Genomic DNA, 21,385 nt, shown 5'->3' with positions numbered 1-21,385 from the left:
AAAAACGACACTTTGCCATTTCAAACATTCTGCCAAATAAGTAGAAGAAACAAAGTCGAAGTCTGGTCTAAAAAAACTTTAAGTCGAAGCAATACACGTTATTTAGAAACAAAACTGCTCCAACACTGACTAGTAGGCATAAATGAATAGAAAGTTCAGTTGTTTTTTATGTTTGGTCGAGTCTTGTCTTTGTCATGAGTTACCAAGGGGGGAAGGGGACTTGTATACCAGCTCCGACAGTTGCAATACTCTGATGTATGAGAACTAATTATTCTCCTGCGTAAAGAATTCCTCCTCGAATTTTCCCCACTGATTGTACTGACATCATGTAGACAAAAATAAAATGGTAAATAGACTACTAAAACCTGACCATAGAATCGACAAAGTAGAAATTTTAATTCATAAATAATTTTCGATCCCCACACCTTTTTTTCGTTACAGCTTATGCTTTACTTTCATTCTTGTCGATTGTATGCTATGATCAGGAGTAGGACTCAGGTTCTAGAGTTTAGTTTGCCACAAAAGATAGACTGAAGTGAAGTCGCTAATTAGAGTTTCCCCGCAAAATTCTTTTTCAGGAAGTAATAAGTGTCATTGTTACTTGCTTATCTTTGCTTGTCATCAAAACAGTGTGCCTGTTTTTGCACATCTAATTACATATTATAAGCGTACATTAAAAAGTTTTGTTGCAGGTTGCTGGCTAACTTGATGACCGTTTTTATTTGTTTGCGACTATTTCTGATCGTGCCCGCGTGCCGTCCATTGCGCAACGTAGGCTAGTTATTTTATTTACTCTATTATGCGGCGCTATCAAAACGCATAAATTGATTTAATTTGTTTTTTTTATTATCTTTATCCTGCATTGCGGAAAAACGGTCTTGAGCGCTATGCATCGGTGTATGCCTTCCGACGTACACCTGACCAACGCTGCAGCCGACGGCAATGTCTGTTTCCGGTTGTCTACTCTACTTATGACTTAAATTTGGTACTACCCATTACTCGAAATCGACCATGGGAAGAGGCAATTATCGTAAAGTTTCTTGCCCAGAGAAACAACAGCAAATGCGGGTGGCTGGAGTCGAACATGCAGGCTCTCGACTGCGAGCCCAACGCGCTAACCACTCGGCCACTGCTGCCGATAAATTAATTTCTTAAAGCTTCTTGTTTGACTGTGTCAACGTCGGCATATGGGTGTTATTTGGCATTGTAAATAAATATGATATTGCACGGCCTCTAGTTTTTTTTTAGTAAAATAACGATACCGGTATATAATTGCCATCTATAAAATTAAACTATAGTAAAAAGATGCTATGTTTTAGTGGAGTGTTTGTTTGTTTTTCATATCTTTATCCTGCATTGCGGAAAGCGGACTTGAGCGCTATGCATCAGTGTACGCCTTCCGACGTACACCTGACCTACGCTGCAGCCGACTGCAATATCTGTTTCCGGTTGTCTACTCTACTTATTCTTCCCAGTGGTCACAGCGGTAAACCATAATCTCTTCTTGGGAAAATTTTAACATAAAGTTCCCTAATCCGTTCGTCTGTATATAATGACCGAAGAAACACACACTTGAACTTCTTTTCAAACAGTGTATTTCTGTAAAAATTAGCCCACGGCTACCAAAAACGAGGGGGTGCAACGCGTACACCACCCAGCAAACATTGATTGCTGGGCCAGCGTCGGCTATATGCTGGGTATGTTGGCACAAGGCTGGCAATTTTGTCCAACATTTTGCCAACATTGCCAACATTACGCCAACAATTTCAATACTTCTTATTATGCGTTCAAAAAGGTCTTAAAGATTTTGTTTCAGGTTTATTTGTTTTAAACTTTAAAAATACTAACACAAACCTCTTTTCATGTGGTATTGCTTCAAAACACAGTTGTGTGATTGGCTGACATCGGTCAGAAGCATTGCCAGCGTTGTGCCAATTCATAACAGTTTCGGTGTTTTCTTCAAAATTATGCAAATGTATACCATCATTTTGCTACAATTTTACATTTTAATAATAGGCTATCAATGCTGTTATTATTTTCTGATACCGTACAAGTATACTATGAATATTTAAGACCAGCGTTGGTCAGAAGTGTAGCCAACAGTTTGCCAACAAAGTAGTTTCATTTTAGTTTGTTTATGCCAAACTGAGCAGAGGTCTAGAAAAAGGCTGGAGCAACAAAACGCGAACGCGATAACGTGCTTGATACCCAAACAGTTCAAACTTTCCATTAGCCCTACACGTTTCCACAAAATAAACAATTGCAACGTCGGCCATATGCTGGATGTGAGGGCACAAGATTGGCAATTATGTCCAACATGTTGCCAACAATACGCCATCAATTTCAATAACTTATTTCTTATCATGCGTTCAAAAAGGTCTCAAAGATTTTATTTCAGGTTTATTTGTTTTAATCTTTAAAATTACTAACACAAACCTCTTTTCATGTGGTATTGCTTCAAAACACAGTTGTGTGGTTGGCTAACATCGGTCAGAAGCATTGCCAGCGTTGTGCCAATTCATAACAATTTCGGTGTTTTCTTTAAAATTATGCAAATGTATACCATGATTTTGCTACAATTTTACATTTTTATAATAGGCTATCAATGCTGTTATTATTTTTTGATACCGTACAAGTATACTATGAATATTTAAGACCAGCGTTGGTCAGAAGTGTAGCCAACAGTTTGCCAAGTTTGTTTATGCCAAACGGAGCAGAGGTCTAGAAAAAGGTAGGAGCAACAAAACGCGAACGCGATAACGTGCTTGATACCGAACCAGTTTAAAGTTTCCATTCGCCCTACGCGTTTCTACAAAATAAACAATTGCAACGTTGGCTACTTTATTTCAGCTTCACTGGATTTATTCTTTGAAAATATTAATAGCCAACAATAAAATGACTCTTTAACTAAATGACTCATGTGGTTTAGTGGAAAAACACAGTTTCTTTCGCATACCGTATTCTTGTACCAACAACGCCATGATAAAAATCGTTTGTTCATATTCAATTGCTTTAGATAATTTAGTGCAATAAATGTATTGTGATTCAGAGAACACTTCCAGAAAGTTTAGGCTTTGGCGCCTGCAATACCCAACTAGCATAATCCGTTCTTTTTACATTGATTCAACGTCTGCAGACGTTGGTAAGGTAACTAACAAGCGATAAACTTAAAAACGTGGTTGCTAATTCAAGTTGCCAGGTCTTCATTTTTTTCTTGTGTTTAACAAAAGCTTTTTTAATTTTCAAGTTTAACTATACTAAAATGTTTTGTAATATTTTTGAAAACATTTTTTCAGGACTAACCTCAAAATTTGCGTGCAGTTCAAGAAAATTTAAAACAACTTGTAAGCTTAATCGAATTCACTTGTTGATGTTTAGTAGCGCTCGACACAGCAGCATGATTGTGGTGATCATGTAATCATTGAGTTGCGGCTGCACTGCCGCCGCGCTGCTGACCTGTCTGCAGACGCTGAATCAATGTAAAAAAAATCGATTGATGCAGTATCACTTGTTGATTTTGTTCTGAGAGCAGTCTCGCTCATTGTCTGATTTTGACCACGTGGGTGAGATTCTCGTGTCGCCAACAAAGGGGCGTCTTTACTTTAAATGTAGCAAAGCTTGCACAATAGGCCTGCTTCAGGAGCAGTCATGTTGCGTCGAAATCTCTCCTCAATTTCTTGAAGCGAGATTTCACAAAACGATCGCTACTTTTACTTTCAACGATGTGGCGAATCGTTTTTTCTCCTCTCGCGGTGCATAGAACAATACTGCAGGCACAATAATTGTTGTGAAAACTCCATTATGACGTCACTATTTAAACTTTGACTGGGCAATATGACGCGTTGAAGTGAAAGAAGGCAACAAAGCTTTAGAATGCGGCGATGTGTTATATCAACGTGAGGAGATGCAATTTAGCAGAAGAACTTGTTTTTTTTATGAAGAAAGACAAAGGCCATGACGTAATTCTTTGCTAAAGGGATTATGACGTCACTCGATTCACTTCGACTGTTCAATCATGGCGGTTGTGCTCAATACACAATTACGTGGAGAGCCGAAAGCACAATGCTTATGTCAACAGCGCTAAGAGGAATTTTCGCTTCTTGCATCGAAAATATAAAAAATCGAATTCAATTGAGATAGGCCTATTACGGCCGAAAGAAGTTTTAGAAATGATCAAAATAAAACTATAGGAATGACTTACGACAATGTCTATGAAAACCTGGTAAGTGAATGTCTTTTATTCATTGAACCTGAAATAATTGTGTAAAGTCGTTTTTGTCACTAGGCTACGTTTACACAATTTAAAGAAAGTTATAAAACTCAATTTAGAGAAATTTATAAAACTCAATGACCAATGGAAAACTTTCATATGAAATATTCTCGTGACAAATTTAGTGCCAGTGCTTCTAGATGAGTGCTAAGAAGATATCAGCAAAGTAGCAGAGCTCGTGATGTCCCACAACATGTGTAGGGTTCTGCTCAATCTTTGATTTTGCTGCTCCGGCAGTGTTTGCCTGACTGCTTGAATGTGTTTGTATTTTTATGTCGTGTGGATAGGTCTGTGATGGTTGTAGAGTATTTGCAAATGTAGCTTTCATTGCCGTCAACTGAATAATAATAATAATAACATGTTTTATTTTGCGCCCATTTCGACAACATAGCCTACAGTAGCCTACACTGCGACCTACATACGCAACAAAACAGACGACTGGAATACCGAAATAAACTTTAAACGTTGGCTGTCATTTGTAACAGTCGAAAATGTTTGTAACAAGTGCTGAAGCTTTTTAATATGATGGATGAAACCCCTGTCATTACATTCGATTTACATTTTGCAGATAGCAAATTTAAGTCAAGCTGTTGGCAAAAATGCAAGCGGTTGTATCAGTGGACTTATTACCAACTATTATTATCGAACACAACACAGTTCAAAGCATGTCGAGAAAAAAGAAAGGAAAAAAAACGTTGTGAAGTCTAAGCACTCGTTTGATTGTTTAAAAAAAAATCTGAAAAAGATTGTTCTTGGTGAGTACGGATAAATGTTTTTACTACGACTAAATGATTATGTCATAACTATGCCATTTTGTTCTTTTGATTAATGTATGATGTAATTGTGAAGAGTATTGAGTAATGTATGAAAATGTTTTAGTGGTGTATTCGCATTGATGTGAACAACGAACATGGTGGTTAGTAGGCTATGTCGGCATCTATATACTGATTTAACACGTCTTTTTTTACTTTCATGATTAGACATGGTGATGGCGCACGACAAAGCTGCTGCCGTGCAGCAAATTGATGAAGAGTTTCAGAGTGATTTCGAAATTGGAAGGACAGGCAAGGTGGCTGAAAACAGCAAAACTAACTTTTGGTGAGCTTGTTATATGTTTGAAAGACAACAGCGCATGTGTTGCTTTAGTTGTTGAATAACTACTGTACACGCAATTAGAATGTATTGGAACTTGATTATTGCTCTGCGTGGCGCAGAATCGAATGATAAGTTTTTTGTCACGCACGTTGGAGAGAGGGATATTACATTGATATTGCAGATTGTCAATTAACTTCGTAGTATCCTGAACGACAACTGATCAAAATCCTACACAGTGGCGTAGCCAGAAAAATGTTTTGGGGGGGCCAAATATTTGATGAATTGAAGAGAACAACAAAGTGTTTGATTTAAAGCCATCGCCACTTGATGTGCAGTGGCGTATCCTGGTGGGTTGAAGCAATAAAACTGGTAGCGGGGGTTAGAGCGTGCCGAAGGCACGCGTATTCTAAGGGGTCCGGGGGCATGCTCCCCCGAACAATTTTTGAAAAATTACACTCAAATAATGGATTATAGCGCTTTCTGAAAACACTTTTAGGGTAATATTTGTATGAAATTTATTAGCAGATAAACAGCTATTAACTTATTAAAGATAGCTTTTACACACGAACTGGCAAAAACTGCGGCTAAATTAGAGAACACCAAAAACACAGCTAAACAAAAACTCAATAACTACACAAAAGCCCAACAGAGTAAGCCATTCTGAAATTGCTTCCACAAATTAGTTCAAAGAAATGTAAATCGCGTAAATTTTGGGCGATTTACGATTTGGAAAATTTATTGGTGTCTTTCTGTGTGTCTTTCTGTAATTTCTGTTTCTTGTGTTTTTCTGTCTTTCTGTAAAACAAGTCCTTGGGGATGTTAATAGCCAGATGTCTTGGAAAACGATATAAATTTCTACAAACTTTATTGCATTTTCAACAAAGGGCTCAACTTCGGAATCCAAAGTTTGAAAATTTGGGGGGGCATGGCCCCTTTTGCCCCCCTGGCTACGCCTATGATTCCTACACTGTTGCCAAACAGCCCTCTTGAATTAAATATTTTTGTTTCATTCGCAGGAATTCACAATGATAAAGATACACAAGAAAAAGCTGCTGATGTGCAATGAATCTCCATCTATCAATACGATTTGATGTGGCTTGTTTCTAATAAATGTGAAAATATACGAAGCTCGGCTGTTACTTTGCTTTGTCACAAAGGGAGAAGTGTTGCTTATAAATCCGTGTTGCTGCTGTTCTTTCGCCCAAGGATTAGCTAGGTTCAACAATAAACTTTTGGTGATGAGCGAGGTTTAAGTACAGAGACGTTTGGCAAATGTAGATGCCAATGCTGTTCAGATGTTTTATGCACCAGCTTGCTTCGCATGGCCAACCTTGGTCAAAGCGCGGGCATCACAATAGTCAATAGATCAGATGAAGCAGCATCATGGTGCATAAAAGTCAACCAGAATTTAGGCGCCAGATGAAGCAAAATGGTGCACAAGCCATCTTGCCAACGTTGGCCAGATACAGATGCCAACGTTGGCAAGATGAAGCAAAATGGTGCATAAAACATTTTGCCAACGTTGGCAAGATACAGAAGCCAACGTTGGCTAGATGCAGAAGTCGTCGTTGGTTAGATGCAGACGCCAACGGTGGCAAGATGCAGACGCCAACGCTGGCCAGATGCATCCAAATGGTGCATAAAACATTTTGCCAACGTTGGTAAGATGCAGAAGCCAATGTTGGCTAGATGCAGAAGCCAACGTTGGCAAGATGCAGAAGCCAGCGTTGGCAAGATGCAGACGCCAACGCTGGCCAGATGCATCCAAATGGTGCATAAAACATTTTGCCACCGTTGGCAAGATGCAGAAGCCAATGTTGGCAAGATGCAGAAGCCAACGTTGGCAAGATGCATAATCCAATGTTGGCAAGATGCAGAAGCCAACGGTGGCAAGATGCAGACGCCAACGCTGGCCAGATGCATCCAAATGGTGCATAAAACATCTTGCCAATGTTGGCGTCTGCATCTTGCCAATGTTGCGGCCAACTTCTTGCCAATGTTGCCCCAACAATCAATGTTTACTGGGCACTTAAACTGTCACTACACAACAGATTACTTGGATAAAAGACGGAACTTTTGTCCAGCTAGCAAGCACTAAGCCAACAGTTAAATGTGCGGCCAACTTTCAAACAATCATTTTACCAGTGGCGTATCCTGGTTGGTTGAGCAAGGGAAGCAATAAAAGTCGTGGGGAATCAGAGAGTGCCGAAGGCACGTGTTTGCTAAGGGTGTCCGGGGCATGCCCCCCCCCGGAAATCTTTTTGCAAAATTACTCTCAAATAATGGATTAATGTGCTTTCTGGAAACACTTTTAGGGTAATGTTTGTATAAAATTTATAAGCAGATAAACAGCTATTAACTTATTAAAGGTAGCTCTTACACACAAACGGGCAAAAAATGCGGCTAAAATTGGAAAACACCAAAAATTCAGCTACAGCTAACTACTGCTGTAGTAGCTTAAGCCAGAATTTATTTCAGTCAAGTTTAGCCTAGACATCACATATCCTGTCTTATGCCAAAGTCTATCCAGCCAGGATAGCAGTGTAAAGCCAACATTTGGCTCAAACTTTTGCTTACAAGGCCGATATTATAACCATAACAGCGCTTTAAATTTTTTAATTTCAACCCACGGGCGCAATATCCAACAAAGCAGAGTTGCCAGATTATGATAAGGTCTAAAAACTAAAATAATACAAAAAAAGACCAAAAATAAGGAAAACATTAGACAAAAAGGAAAAATGGATATATTTACCTGTTTCTATTAAAAATAATAAAATGCACATAGATTTTATGACTTTTAGTGGATTTCAATAAATTGAAACAAAAATAATTCTGCAAGTATAGCCCGAAACATAGCAAGTATAAAAGGACTGTAGTGGATGAGTTTTAATCCGCCACATTACGAGTATTAAACAAGTATAGAACATATATTGAACAATGGTGAACATGGTTTCATCTGGTAAGGTTACAATATTTGAGAAATATTCATTATTATTATGCATTTTGAAGAATTAATTTAACAAAACAGCCTAATTTGAGGAATTTGGCCAATCTGGTAACCCTGCGCCAGGGAAGCGATTGAAAAATTGCTTCCGTGGATTAGTTAAAAGAAACGTAACTCGCGCAAACTTTGCTCTGCTTTTTTTCCTTAGTCTCTCACTTGTTTCTTAGTATAGCAAAAACGAGAGCAAGAGAAGCGATACGAATCTTTGCTTCCGTAAGCTTCCAACTTTTTTAAAATTAAAACCGAGCTGAAATTACACGGGGACAGGAGTTAGAAACCGTTCTAATTTGTATTCAGGTCACGAAATTACGAAACCGTTTTATTGAAAAATATAATTTTCTCTTTTTTGAATTTTGACAGGGGAAGCAATGCTTCCCTTGCTTCCATTGAGGATACGCCCCTGCATTTTACGAATGACCAGAATAGATATCAATATCTCAAATTCACGTAGAAAGTAACTGTGACGCAATAAATGAAAGACAATTATGAAGTCATTCCAACAGGTGTTTAAGCTGATGTAATATTTCCTGTTTAAACAGGCCCAAACAGGTCTTATGAACGATGGTGCAATTTTGGCACATGCTTTAGGAATTTCCATGACGTAATATTCAGTAGACTTGAACGGTTTTATATGACGTTTGATTTGTACAGAGATTGGCCGTAACATAGCGGCCCCTAGTTATGACAGTCTAACATGGCATAACTAAAAAAGAATTGAAGGACAATCGTGAGCCAATGAATAAAACACACGATACACAAATTGTTTGAATCACTCTCGTTTAAGTTAATACGTAACTACAAAGGGCATGCAAAGAATGAACAGCAATAAGAATAAACACGACGATACATGAAATTGGTACCATAGGTACACGCAAAAAATGACGCTATATACAATGGTTGCGATAATAACCGACTGTTCTGGGCTCAGACAAGTATCGGCCACCGCAGACAAAACCAGGCTCAAACCCTAACACTTAGGTGTTCTTTACGGGGGCGAGGCACGAAATATCCCTCAACACGTAGTCTACTTTCACTTTCCCCGTACTCTCATCATAGTTGCAGACGGCAACTTTGGCTCTACGAACCACAGGCTTCCCTTTCCTAATTTGTGGAACTACCTCATGCACCCTCCCAAGTTGATACTTCCCACGTTTACCAATGTCTTGGAGAGAACCTACCACTACAAGTTGACCAGGCTCCAAATTCTCGGCCATTTTTAGCCATTTTTTCCGGCCCTGAAGACCTGGCAAGTAAAAATCGATCCATTTACTCCAAAACTGCTGAGAAAGTGACAAATTGAACCGATAATCCCTTCTTAATTGGTCACGATCATGTGGTTGCCCAACAGCACAGTATGGGTCTAAGTATGGGGTCAAAAGTGAGGCAGGGGTGATGACAGTAAAATCCCTAGGGTCGTCACTCAAAGGTACCAAAGGGCGTTCGTTCACGATCCGAACGGCACTACCTGTGTACGTAAGCAGTTCAATAAAATTGGGCTTACGAATTGAAGAGTCCAAAATGTGAAAAAAGTATTTGGACACATCAGCCATGAAACCAAATCTTTCAAGCCGAAATCTAGCCAAGACATCTGCCAGAGGGTTTAACAAGGCAGACAAGTCAGGACAAGAAGACATTACATCATTTACACAAGTTCCTCGGAATTCAGATTGTTTTAAAGCCTTCTTCTTTAAATCAGCAGCTCTATCTGACGCAAACACAAAATTGTTAGGTAAATCAATATCTTCCTTCAACGGTACAGGTATCTCAAATCGACCACCTTTCAACTCAATATTCGGTTCGACAAGTTCTCTAGCCAAAATATCATTGCGAGACAATTCACAGGTTTCATTTTGCAAAGTCAAATCCTGAATGACTTTATTCAGGTCTGCTATTTCCATATCGCGAGACTCAATTTTACGCTGAAAGCCAGAGATGACATCCGACTCTGAAGACGTCTGCACTCTGCACACTTTAGCAACGCTTTCAACTAAGGGTGACTTACCACCACAAGCCAACCAACCGAGAGGAGTGAGCAAAGCATGCGGTTCACTGCGATTTTCACCAACACGTTCTTCTTTTGCCCACATCAAATAAGCGTTGTCATTGCCAATCAGTACATCTACAGTACTACAATCATTCAAATGAAACATATTCACGTCATGAAAATGACGGAAACCACTTAAATCTTGTTTATGAGGTAAAGTTTTAACATCGTCAGCCCAAGCTGGGTTAACCACCGAGGTTATATCACAAAACAGTTCATCAGTCTCTAACGACTGGATGTTGAGTTTAACAAGGTCAGCACAAGTAGGTTTCTGACCAGCCAGAGTATCTATTTTAAACGACGCTTTATCATACGGTTTAAGACCAAGTTCGCACTCCAAGTCACTCGAAACAAAGGTCAACTGCGAACCAGGATCATGCTGACAATACACCAACTTCGATTTGCCAGTCATTGGAGTCAAAACACGAGCAGCAGTAACGCGGTTAAAGGCTGCTTTAACATTTCCAATCTTAACATTACGCACAGGAACTCTGGCACCAGCCTCATCTTTACCGACCAAATCCAGAGAATCACGTGACGTCACATAAAAATCATGCAGAAGAAAATAGTGTTTCCTATCGTTGGTAGGTCCACACTTACGACAGTTATTTGCATGATTACAGTCTCTAACCATATGCTGGCGCAAACAATTCAAGCATTTGCCAGCTTTCACAATGACATCTCTCCGATCTTTAGGTGTCAAGCGCAAAAATTCTTTACAATTAGACAAAAAATGATATTCAACTTGACCACGTGACGAACAACAAAAACATGCCGGTATGTCACTACGTCTGGCCACACCGCCGCGCGGTGCGCCAACAGCAGTCGAGTACTGCGAACTCCCTGAAATCACATTATCATGGGGTTTTACCGACGTCTGCCTAACCGGACATGAAGGCAATTTTCCTTTGCCAAACTTTTTAAAATGCTGCGACTCACCAGAATCGCCCATTAGCATAATGCTAAAATCAGTCGACTTGCGCGTTTCCTCCCGTACTACAAAATCAAACAAACTCTGAAAGGTAGGTTCCTCAGTGCTACCATACTGATCACCTAAAAAGTCAAGATAACGCTGCTTAGCGTCAAACGGGAGTCGCTTAGCCAAATCCAAAACAAAACGTCCTTCTAATTTATCACGCTGACCATAAGCTTTCGCGTAAAGCAAACACTGCGACAATTCATCTTTAAACTCTTTCAAATCACTGGAAGAGATAGAAGTCAATTTGCTACCATAGCGATACTTTCTAATTTCTGGTTCTGCGAAAAGACCTCCACGAACTCCAAAACGTTGGGACAAGCGAGCTAACGACATTTCTATCCTGTCTTCCTCTGACAAACCAGGAGTGTCAGAAACCAAATTAGCAATCGTTTGTGCAGCTGTTCTAACACAAGCTGCTTGCAACAAAGTCAAACGAGTTCCCTTAAAGGGCGAAGCTGCCATCAAGGCCATAACACGATTTTTAAAGAAGACAAATGGCATATTATTACCATCGTAACCAATCAAGGCCGCCTTATCGAAGAACGTCCTACTATTTTGGTATTCAAAAAAGCAATCCTGCTGTTGAGAACTCGATTTAGCGGGAGAAGACAAGCTATATCCCTTAATGGGCTGAGTGGGCTCAGTCACATGCACAGCCCGATCACGATCCTCACATACGTTAAAATCAGGAGACACGATACGCCTCTCACAACCACCCAAATTACGTGTAGCTGGGCGATCAAAAACTAGCGGCGCTGAAAACTGTGAAGGGGGCAAAGCATTACTGCTAATGGCGGCCCCGTGACCTGTACGCTCTGGGGCAGGAGTTCGGTTGTAATTTGCAGACCTTGGCTCTACAGCCTTCGGAAGATCCTTAGCCGCGGCCCCGAGACCTCCTGAAACAGCTGGAAAACATGTGGATTGTACAGGTCCACTTACGGATTGAACAGGCGTGTGGAAAAGGTTAGGTAAATTAAACTGTGATTGATGTTCACTTCTGGAATGCCTAGAAGAGCCCTTTCTAGAGCTACGCCGGGAGCCCAACTCAGAACGATATTCAGCTAAAACTACCTCTTTACGTTGTTCGGCCCTCAACTGAGCGTCTTTGAGTGCGAACTCAGCAGCTCTAGCTTCGGCTCTCGCGGCGGCCTCAGCAGCTCACGCTTCGGCCTCAGCAGCTCTCGCGTCGGCCTCAGCTCTCGCGGCAGCCTCAGCTCGTATGGCCTCAGCTCGTATGGCCTCAGCTCTTGCGGCAGCCTCTGTTCGTGCGGCAGCCTCAGCTCGTATGGCTTCAGCCAGGGATATCTAAAGAAGGGGATACGAAGGCTTTTATTACGTCTGACAATAGAAGGGCTTTTGTTTATCGTAAATAATCTGTGTTTATCGTAAAATGACAATTGCCACCGATAGTAGTTTAATAAATCTTGTTATGATAACTTGCATTGCGTTATTAGCATCAGGTCTGGATATTCACAGCATGCTCATGGTTGCTTGTTAATTCAACTACTCATATACTTGCTTTACATCTAGCCTGTTGCAAAGGCTTTGTTAAAAAAAACAGCTTACTGGTAACTTTTCTACTGTCTTTGTAAACAAGTATTCTTTAAATATGCTCTACGTAACATTTGCTAACTGTTTACTGTAGCTCATTGTACCAGCTGCACTACAAAACTTTCTACGATTTTAAAAAGAACCACATGTTTAAAGCACAACAAACTACCGCCCTGGTAGTGTCACGAGAATAAGGCAATCGCTGCGAGCCTTCATATCCCCTTCTCTAGATATCCCTGGCTTCAGCTCTTGCGATGGCCTCAGCAGCTCTTGCTTCGGCCTCAGCTTGGATCTGGAGCTCCTCTCGTCTTAACTGTAGGTTAATTTGTGCAACTATCCGTGACGAGCTCTCAGACATCCTAGTGCTTACATTTGAGGCGCTATCCTCAGGATGTATGTCAGCATCCAACCTATCTGACAACTCACTTTCTTTTTGTTCGAAGTTATTTTTTAACGAGTTAAATTCGGGATCTACCCTATCACGAAGTTCTGCCACGATTGCAGAGTTAACAATTTTACTCAAAAGAGCATGGAAATGCCGTAATTCCTCTTCTAAAGTAGATAACTTAGATCTAAAAATTAACAGTTCCTGCTTATCACTCAAAGAACCTAGGGCTACAGAAAGTTTCCCAATTTGAGTCAAAATATCCCGTCTAAGATGCCGGGCCTCTCGAACTGACTTAGCCTCATCGTTAATGGGTCCCTCCCCAGAATGGCCTGCCCGACCGCAAAGAACATCATCAGGCTTAAACTCAGTCGAGTCGACGGCGGTCGAGTCCCTGTCGCCACCGAGTGTAGACATATTAAATGTTAGGGCTAAATTTAACAATTAAAAAATTAAGTTACACAAACACACAAAATTACAGTAGTTATAAAAAACTTAACTGCAAAGACCGTAAAAATACAAAAAAGAATTTAAATGCACGATACCGTAGCTGTACGAATATGTGAAGTCCAAACGTCGACAAAACTTGCTTGGATTCTTCCACTTGAATCTTCAAGCACAGATGGATTGCCTTTAATCTTCTTTCTTGCCAATAAATGTCAAAGTTATTTTTCTTCTGTACCAAACTGAGAAGAAATGTCTTTACTTTTTAGCTTAAAGTTCTTCAGTTGCCTACCGAGAAGAAATGTCTTTAATTTTCTTTGCTTCTTTAGACTACCAACCAATAAGATCTTCTTTTATTATTTCTTTGCTTCCAAGTGCTTCTGTGCCAAACACTAGACAGAGAATCGTCTTTTATTTTTTTTATGCCTTCAAGTGCTTCTTGGCCTACCAGCTAACAAATTCGTCTTTTATTTTTTATGCTGCCTGTGCTTCCGTACAAACACTAGCCAGAGAATCGTCTTTTATTTTTTATGGTCACAGCGGTAAACCATAATCTCTTCTTGGGAAAATTTTAACATAAAGTTCCCTAATCCGTTCGTCTGTATATAATGACCGAAGAAACACACACTTGAACTTCTTTTCAAACAGTGTATTTCTGTAAAAATTAGCCCACGGCTACCAAAAACGAGGGGGTGCAACGCGTACACCACTTAAACTGTCACTACACAACAGATTACTTGGATAAAAGACGGAACTTTTGTCCAGCTAGCAAGCACTAAGCCAACAGTTAAATGTGCGGCCAACTTTCAAACAATCATTTTACGAATGACCAGAATAGATATCAATATCTCAAATTCACGTAGAAAGTAACTGTGACGCAATAAATGAAAGACAATTATGAAGTCATTCCAACAGGTGTTTAAGCTGATGTAATATTTCCTGTTTAAACAGGCCCAAACAGGTCTTATGAACGATGGTGCAATTTTGGCACATGCTTTAGGAATTTCCATGACGTAATATTCAGTAGACTTGAACGGTTTTATATGACGTTTGATTTGTACAGAGATTGGCCGTAACACCCAGTGACCAGTTGCTCGAAATCGATCACTGGGAAGAGGCAATTATCGTAAAGTTTCTTGCCCAGAGAAACAACAGCAAGTGCGGGTGGCTGGAGTCGAACATGCAGGCTCTCCACTGTGAGCCCAACGCTCTAACAACTCGATCGGCCACTGCTGCCGTTACCATGGAATCGAATATCAAAAGAACTAAAGAGAACAACTTACAGCATTTTAAAATTAAATCAAATATAGTTATTACTATCTGAATCCTTAACAGCCTGTTTTACCTTTAACGGATTATCAGATTGAAGGGTCTTATTCAAATGGAATCTTTTTAATTTTTTAGAAGCATTGTAAAAAAATTGTACAGTAGACTTGTGATGCAAGCCGCGCCGCGTACGCGGCCGCTTTTGATTTTTTCGCCACGTGCTGCGCCGCCCCGCTTGCCGAAAAAAGAAAAAAAAAAATGCGCCGCGCCGCTTGCCGCGTAAACTTTCAAGAAATTAAACTTTTGTAAACGTAAACTTTCAACTTTTAAAGAAAATCAGTTATGAAACTTCAAATTTAGATTGGAAACAAGAATCGTTTTTTTTTCCTTCGGAAACCCTAAGCTGGAAAGCTATTAAGCTATGCAATAATGCAAATGCAAATTGCAAATGGCTTGCAGGTGACAGGGTTTTGGGGTTGGCTTGTCAGGGAAGCTGTACGAGTGTTTTTGGTTAATAGCCTAGCTGATAAGCTCAGCTCCCAGTTACCAGGCTATAGGCCTAGCGCAACTACCGCATTAGTTACTATAACAGTTAGTTCAGGCTATAAGTTTTACTCTTGTGTGTGTAGTTCATATAGCCCAGTGGTTCCCAAACTATTGGTCGCGACCCAAACATGGGTCGCGAAGGGTCAGAAAATGGGTCGTGCAGAGACGATCTAAATCTGCCAAAATCGGACTGTTGTAAATTAATTTATAAATAAACTTTTTTTTCTTCTATTGAGCATCACACGCTTTTATTCGGCTTCTCTTATCAAAATCAATTATGGCAAGCAGTTTTACTGGCATTCAAGTCACTTCCATCAATAAATCACAGTACACGTAAATTATTCTTTAAGTTGACAACTTAAGATTTCTAAACTATTTTTTTTGATTTAAAGTTCATTTTTATCTGCAACCCAGGTGCTGCTGGCAAGCCGCTATGTACAGTAGGCTGTGTTGTAAAATGTTGTCAAACGAATCCTTAAAAGAACAAGTTAAAGAGACATCCGACGCATGTAAAAAATGAGCGCATTTTTAAGCACCGAGAAGAGGCACTGGAGCCAAGCCGGTTTGACTCAGCAACGAATCTAGCACTTTTACTTAGACTCTGAGCAAGAGGAGCTACAGTAGACCACCCTTCAACTGGTTGTCTGTGTCTTGTTTATAGCAGGCAAAGATTGCAAAAACAGTGGAGTGGTAAAATTGTTTATATATATGGGTTGTCTGTGTCTTGGGTCGCGAGAAGTTCACCAAACTCAGATTTGGGTCGCGGTCAAAAAAGTTTGGGAACCACTGATATAGCCACTGACATTAAAATTGCATTATTGCTTGCAAAAAGTGTTCAAAAGTCCTGGCTCCTGATACTGGATCCAAGAACATTCTATTTGTCTTAGTTTGTATTACCGTATGTCTTAGAACTTAGATGAGTCATTCCATTATAATTCAACAAATTTTAAAGAAATTTTACACTACCACCTCTTAGATGTTCTTCATTTTTACATATTTAGTACATATTTTAGAATAATATTCATAACTGTTGGAATTTTTTTGATACCTTGTATCGTTTTCAAGTTATCGCGATTTAAAATTTCACATTTTTGCCACTAGTGGCGCCATTGTGCATGGGAACATTTTGGAAAAATGCTCTAAAGTCACCATTTCTTGTCCAATTATGATGAACAAAGTGTCTATTCCCATGTTCTCATGGGTGAGGAATTCAATTATCGTCAACCGGGGTGACTTTGTTCACCGAGGTGACTTTGATCAGCACTGTTTTAGCTTTGTAACTGCCAATTTGAGTAACTGGACTTCGCTCAAGTACTTCAGACCCCATCCTTGGAATTTGAGCGAAGTCCAGTTACTCAAATTGGCGATTACAAAGCTAAAACAGTGCTGATCAAAGTCACCCCGGTGAACAAAGTCACCCCGGTTGACGGGTATGCTATTAAAATATCAAAAAAACAATTGCTTGATATGAAAATCTTCATGTTAATTTTAAAAAGTTCCTCAAACTTTAAGGTCCTCCCACTCCCCCATGATTGCATAATTTTTTTTCTGATTAGCTCCATTTTGTAAAGTGATTGTTTAGTTACCAAGAAACGGAAAATCTTTCACTGAACTTTTCTCTAAGTGCTTTTATCACATTAACTGTTAGCATACCCATTGCAAGCTAATAATTGTATTTAAGCTATTGTGAAGTTAAGGATAACAATTATGACTTCAGAGCCATTATGACTTCACAAAGACATAAAAATGATGTGGTTAACCTCAATTTAAAATAAACAATATCACCCCACATCATAAAAATCAATTTATTAAAATATAGAGCTTTTGCCACACAAGTTGCTTCTTCAGTATAATCTTATTCAAATAGAAACTATTGAAAATATTCAAATATAATTCTATTTGAATAAGATTGAAGCGATTGAAAATATTCCAATATAATTCTATTTGAATAAGATTATACTGAAGAAGCAACACATGTGTGGCAAAAGCTCTATATTTTAATAAATTGATTTTTATGATGTTGTGTGATATTGTTTATTTTAAATTGAGGTTAACCACATCATTTTTATGTCTTTGTGAAGTCATAATGGCTCTGAAGTCATAATTGTTATTCTTAACTTCACAATAGCTTAAATACAATTATTAATTAGGAGAAAATTGTTCCATATAGAGAAAAATTGTTCCATATTGCACCGTCATAAGCATTTCTTAATCATACTTGTAAAATTCATCTCAATTATTCTACTTTTTACTGCTGCTTGTACGGACAGTTTAAGTAAGTTAACGTATCAAATTGTTACAATATTTTCTGTATTTGGTATATTTAGCAATACTATAAAGAAAAAAAAGAAATGAAAAAGAATAAAGCAAGGATATGAAGGTTTTGGACATTTAGTGACTTTTATTTTTTTATTTATTTAACATGTATATTTGCGTTTTTTTTGGGCTAGTTGTGCTGATAGTAATCTTCTGTAATTTTTTCGTTTCGATCCAGTTGTGCTGATGAATCCTATAGGAAGAAAACCGGTTCCACAACATAAATTATACTAAGAAAATTTTTGAAATACTATTGTGAGTGTTAACCTGGTCAAATGGTTTAAGGTTTAGACTTGAAAAAAAACTATTGATTTATTTTCTCAATACAATTATTAGCTTGCAATGGGTATGCTAACAGTCAATGTGATAAAAGCACTTAGAGAAAAGTTCAGTGAAAGATTTTCAGTTTCTTGGTAACTAAACAATCACTTTACAAAATGGAGGCAATCAGAAAAAAAAATATGCAATCATGGGGGAGTGGGGGGGCCTTAAAGTTTGAGGAACTTTTTAAAATTAACATGAAGATTTTCATATCAAGCAATTGTTTTTTGATATTTTAATAGCATAATTGAATTCCTCACCCATGAGAACATGGGAATAGACACTTTGTTCATCATAATTGGACAAGAAATGGTGACTTTAGAGCATTTTCCCAAAATGTTCCCACGCACAATGGCGCCACTAGTGGCAAAAATGTGAAATTTTAAATCGCAATAACTTGAAAACGACACAAGGTATCAAAAAAATTCCAACAGTTATGAATATTATTCTAAAATATGTACTAAATATGTAAAAATGAAGAAAATCTAAGAGGTGGTAGTGTTCACCATTTGTTGAATTATAATGGAATGACTCAGATGCATTGCTGATAGAGAATTATGATCTGGTTAGCCTAGCCAATTAGTGCACAACTGTACTGGTAGGTTACCAGTTATATGCCATGGATGCTTTTTGCTACAATTGACTTTCTAAAAAAATAACGCGTTAAAATACTTTTTAAAATTTTTGTAATTTGCGGTGTGCGGTGCAGTGTCAAAGTTCCAGATAAATTGCGGTGTGTGGTGCAGTGCGTGGATAGACGAGTCAGTTGCGGTGCGGTGTGCGGATAAAAATTTTGGGTTGGCTGCATCTCTACAGTAGACTAATCACTCCTAAAACATACCATCTGCTTATCTTGTTACACATAGTCTTTATGTTGCTTTGTTTTTGTTGTTTCACTGTATTGTTAAGATTTGCGGATGTAAATTAGGCCAGTCCTGATGAGGATACATTGTTGTGTTGAAAATGTTTAAAAGTTTATTTTATTTATAGGCCTACTTCAGTCCTCGAATTTAGCGGCGGCACACGGCAATTGCCGTGGTAAATGCCGCCGCAAACGTCATAATGGCCATTCTGCTACGGCAATAAAAATGCCGTCGCAAAATGAGCATTTAATTCGGACAAAAATTGTTCAAAATTTCTTCCTGTTTGATTTACTCGCAGCAAGAGTTTAATCAGCAGGAGTTTAATCAGCAGAAACACCGCACCAAGACCTCACCTCGCACTATTTTACTTGCTGTGAGCACTCACGCAGACTACGAAATTACCATATTTTTACTTTGCAAAAACGTTGACGAGGCCAAACGGCAAAAGTTGAAATTGCCTCGGCAATTGCTGCGAACGTTTATTACGAAAAAGTTGCACCAAAGCACGTTCAACGAGAAGAGAAAAAAATAATCGAATAGTCTATCACGACCGCACGGTTTGATTTGTTGTGATGTAATAATACCAAAAGTAGCGATAAAGTGATCAACGCGATACGCACGCTGCTACGGTGATTCACGTTATAACTCATTGGGGGGGAGGGAAAGTAAGTTAATTTTGGGTTGATTCAACGTTCGAGTCAGCACAAATCGATTTAATTTTCCCGGCGAGTAGAGTTATATTGCGTAACAACAATGCCCAATAAGAAATTTACGTTTGTTTTACATTAATTCGACATCTAGCGACGCTAAATTATCATGAAATAACGTTAATTGCTCAATCAGGTACCGATAACAAATCAATAGCTCCCTGCGAGAAGATTGCCTCGATTTACGTTACAGTAGGCTACACTAACATAATTTCGGCACAATTAGGATACTGCGAGCAACACAAAGTCTGTTGGATAAAGAACTAGTCAGAATCGGAATCATCGGAGGATGAGGTTGTCGCGTCGTCACTGGAATACTTGAAGACGCAAAACTGCCCGTTCATGAACGCTCGATGCCATATGATCGGAAGCATTACTTTCCTTTACTGCCGAAGAACCATTTATCCAATTTTGTACCACTTTTTATATTCGCAACGACACCGGTCAAAAATAAGCATTCGATGAAAGAATAACTTTTGCGTAACAATTAAGCCAGTATTTATAAGGTTGCAAACTTTTTACAGTTCACAAGAGCATTGTCAGCACATAAAATAGCGTGCGTGATGCTCTGGGCTACCGCCGTGTGACACACGATGAAGAAGAAGCGCATAAAATTTCGTTTGATTAAAGCATACGGCAATTGCCGCCGCAATCCAAGGTTTGTTGATTTGGCGACGGCAATGTTTTTGCCGTCGTAGATGGAAGCTAATTTCGAGGGCTGCTACTTATATATTTTTTTAAATGAATACAAATTAAAGATATGCTAAACCCATTGACGTTACTCAGTTTTATGTGTCTCTGATGATTACTGCACAGTACGGTACTATTTTCACAACTAACAAAATAAGGTGCTGGTTTAGGATCGGCCGCCTTGGTTAGTGACGTCACGAAAATCTGTGACGTCATGCAAAAAAACGCAACTACTTTTAGGAAGGGTGCAAAAATGGGGAATAGAAGTAAAAGCGGAATGACTATTGATTTTTAAATATTTGTAGGCATTATTATTGATCTAGCGCTAACTTAAACTGTTACTATTTTGTACCAATTCTCAGCAATTCATTTTTACAATAAAAATACTTGCTTTATTAACGTAACAACTTTCACGTTTATATGTTATCTACAAAACGAGCAATCGTGGTTCAGTATAAACCGCCCACAGTTTGCTGTGATCGATGAATACTGCCTCCACCAAATATGCTGTAGCTTTTTCATTTCTGCTCGGATTTCAACAATTTTCCTATCGTTGGATGGCATTATGCTTCATCTACCCGAATGGATTAATTGCCAATCTAAAGTAGGGATTATATTTATGTAGCGCTAACTTAAACTTTACTATTTTGTACCAATTCTCAGAAATTCAATTTTTACAATAAAAATACCAAACCAACACAAATTAAAAGAGTATGTCTTGCTTTATTAACCTAACAACTTTTACGTTTATATGTTATCTACAAAACGAGAAATCGTTGTTCAAACGTAACCGCTCGACGAAGCTTTTTTTCAATGCATTTTTCAAGGCGATTCGATCGTGGTTCAGTATAAGCCGCCCACAGTTTGCTGTGATCAATGAATACTGCCTCCACCAAATATGCTG

General features: G+C 38.8%; 1 protein-coding gene across 1 annotated transcript in view; it reads left to right on the top strand.

The window, feature by feature from the left end:
* The first annotated feature begins 17,770 nt into the window (after window positions 1–17,770).
* Window positions 17,771–21,385, top strand: part of LOC145780769 (tuberin-like) — a 31,666-nt gene continuing 28,051 nt past the window's right edge. Inside the window, exon 1 of the mRNA XM_082592399.1 lies at window positions 17,771–17,859. The gene's annotated coding sequence lies outside the window, so the exon portion shown is untranslated. The remainder of the gene's footprint in view (window positions 17,860–21,385) is intronic.

This window comes from Aplidium turbinatum, chromosome 12 (assembly GCF_918807975.1).
Source record: "Aplidium turbinatum chromosome 12, kaAplTurb1.1, whole genome shotgun sequence".
NCBI lineage: Eukaryota > Metazoa > Chordata > Ascidiacea > Aplousobranchia > Polyclinidae > Aplidium > Aplidium turbinatum.
The sequence above is the reverse complement of the archived record's forward strand: the minus strand, read 5'-3'. Positions and strand labels throughout refer to the sequence as shown.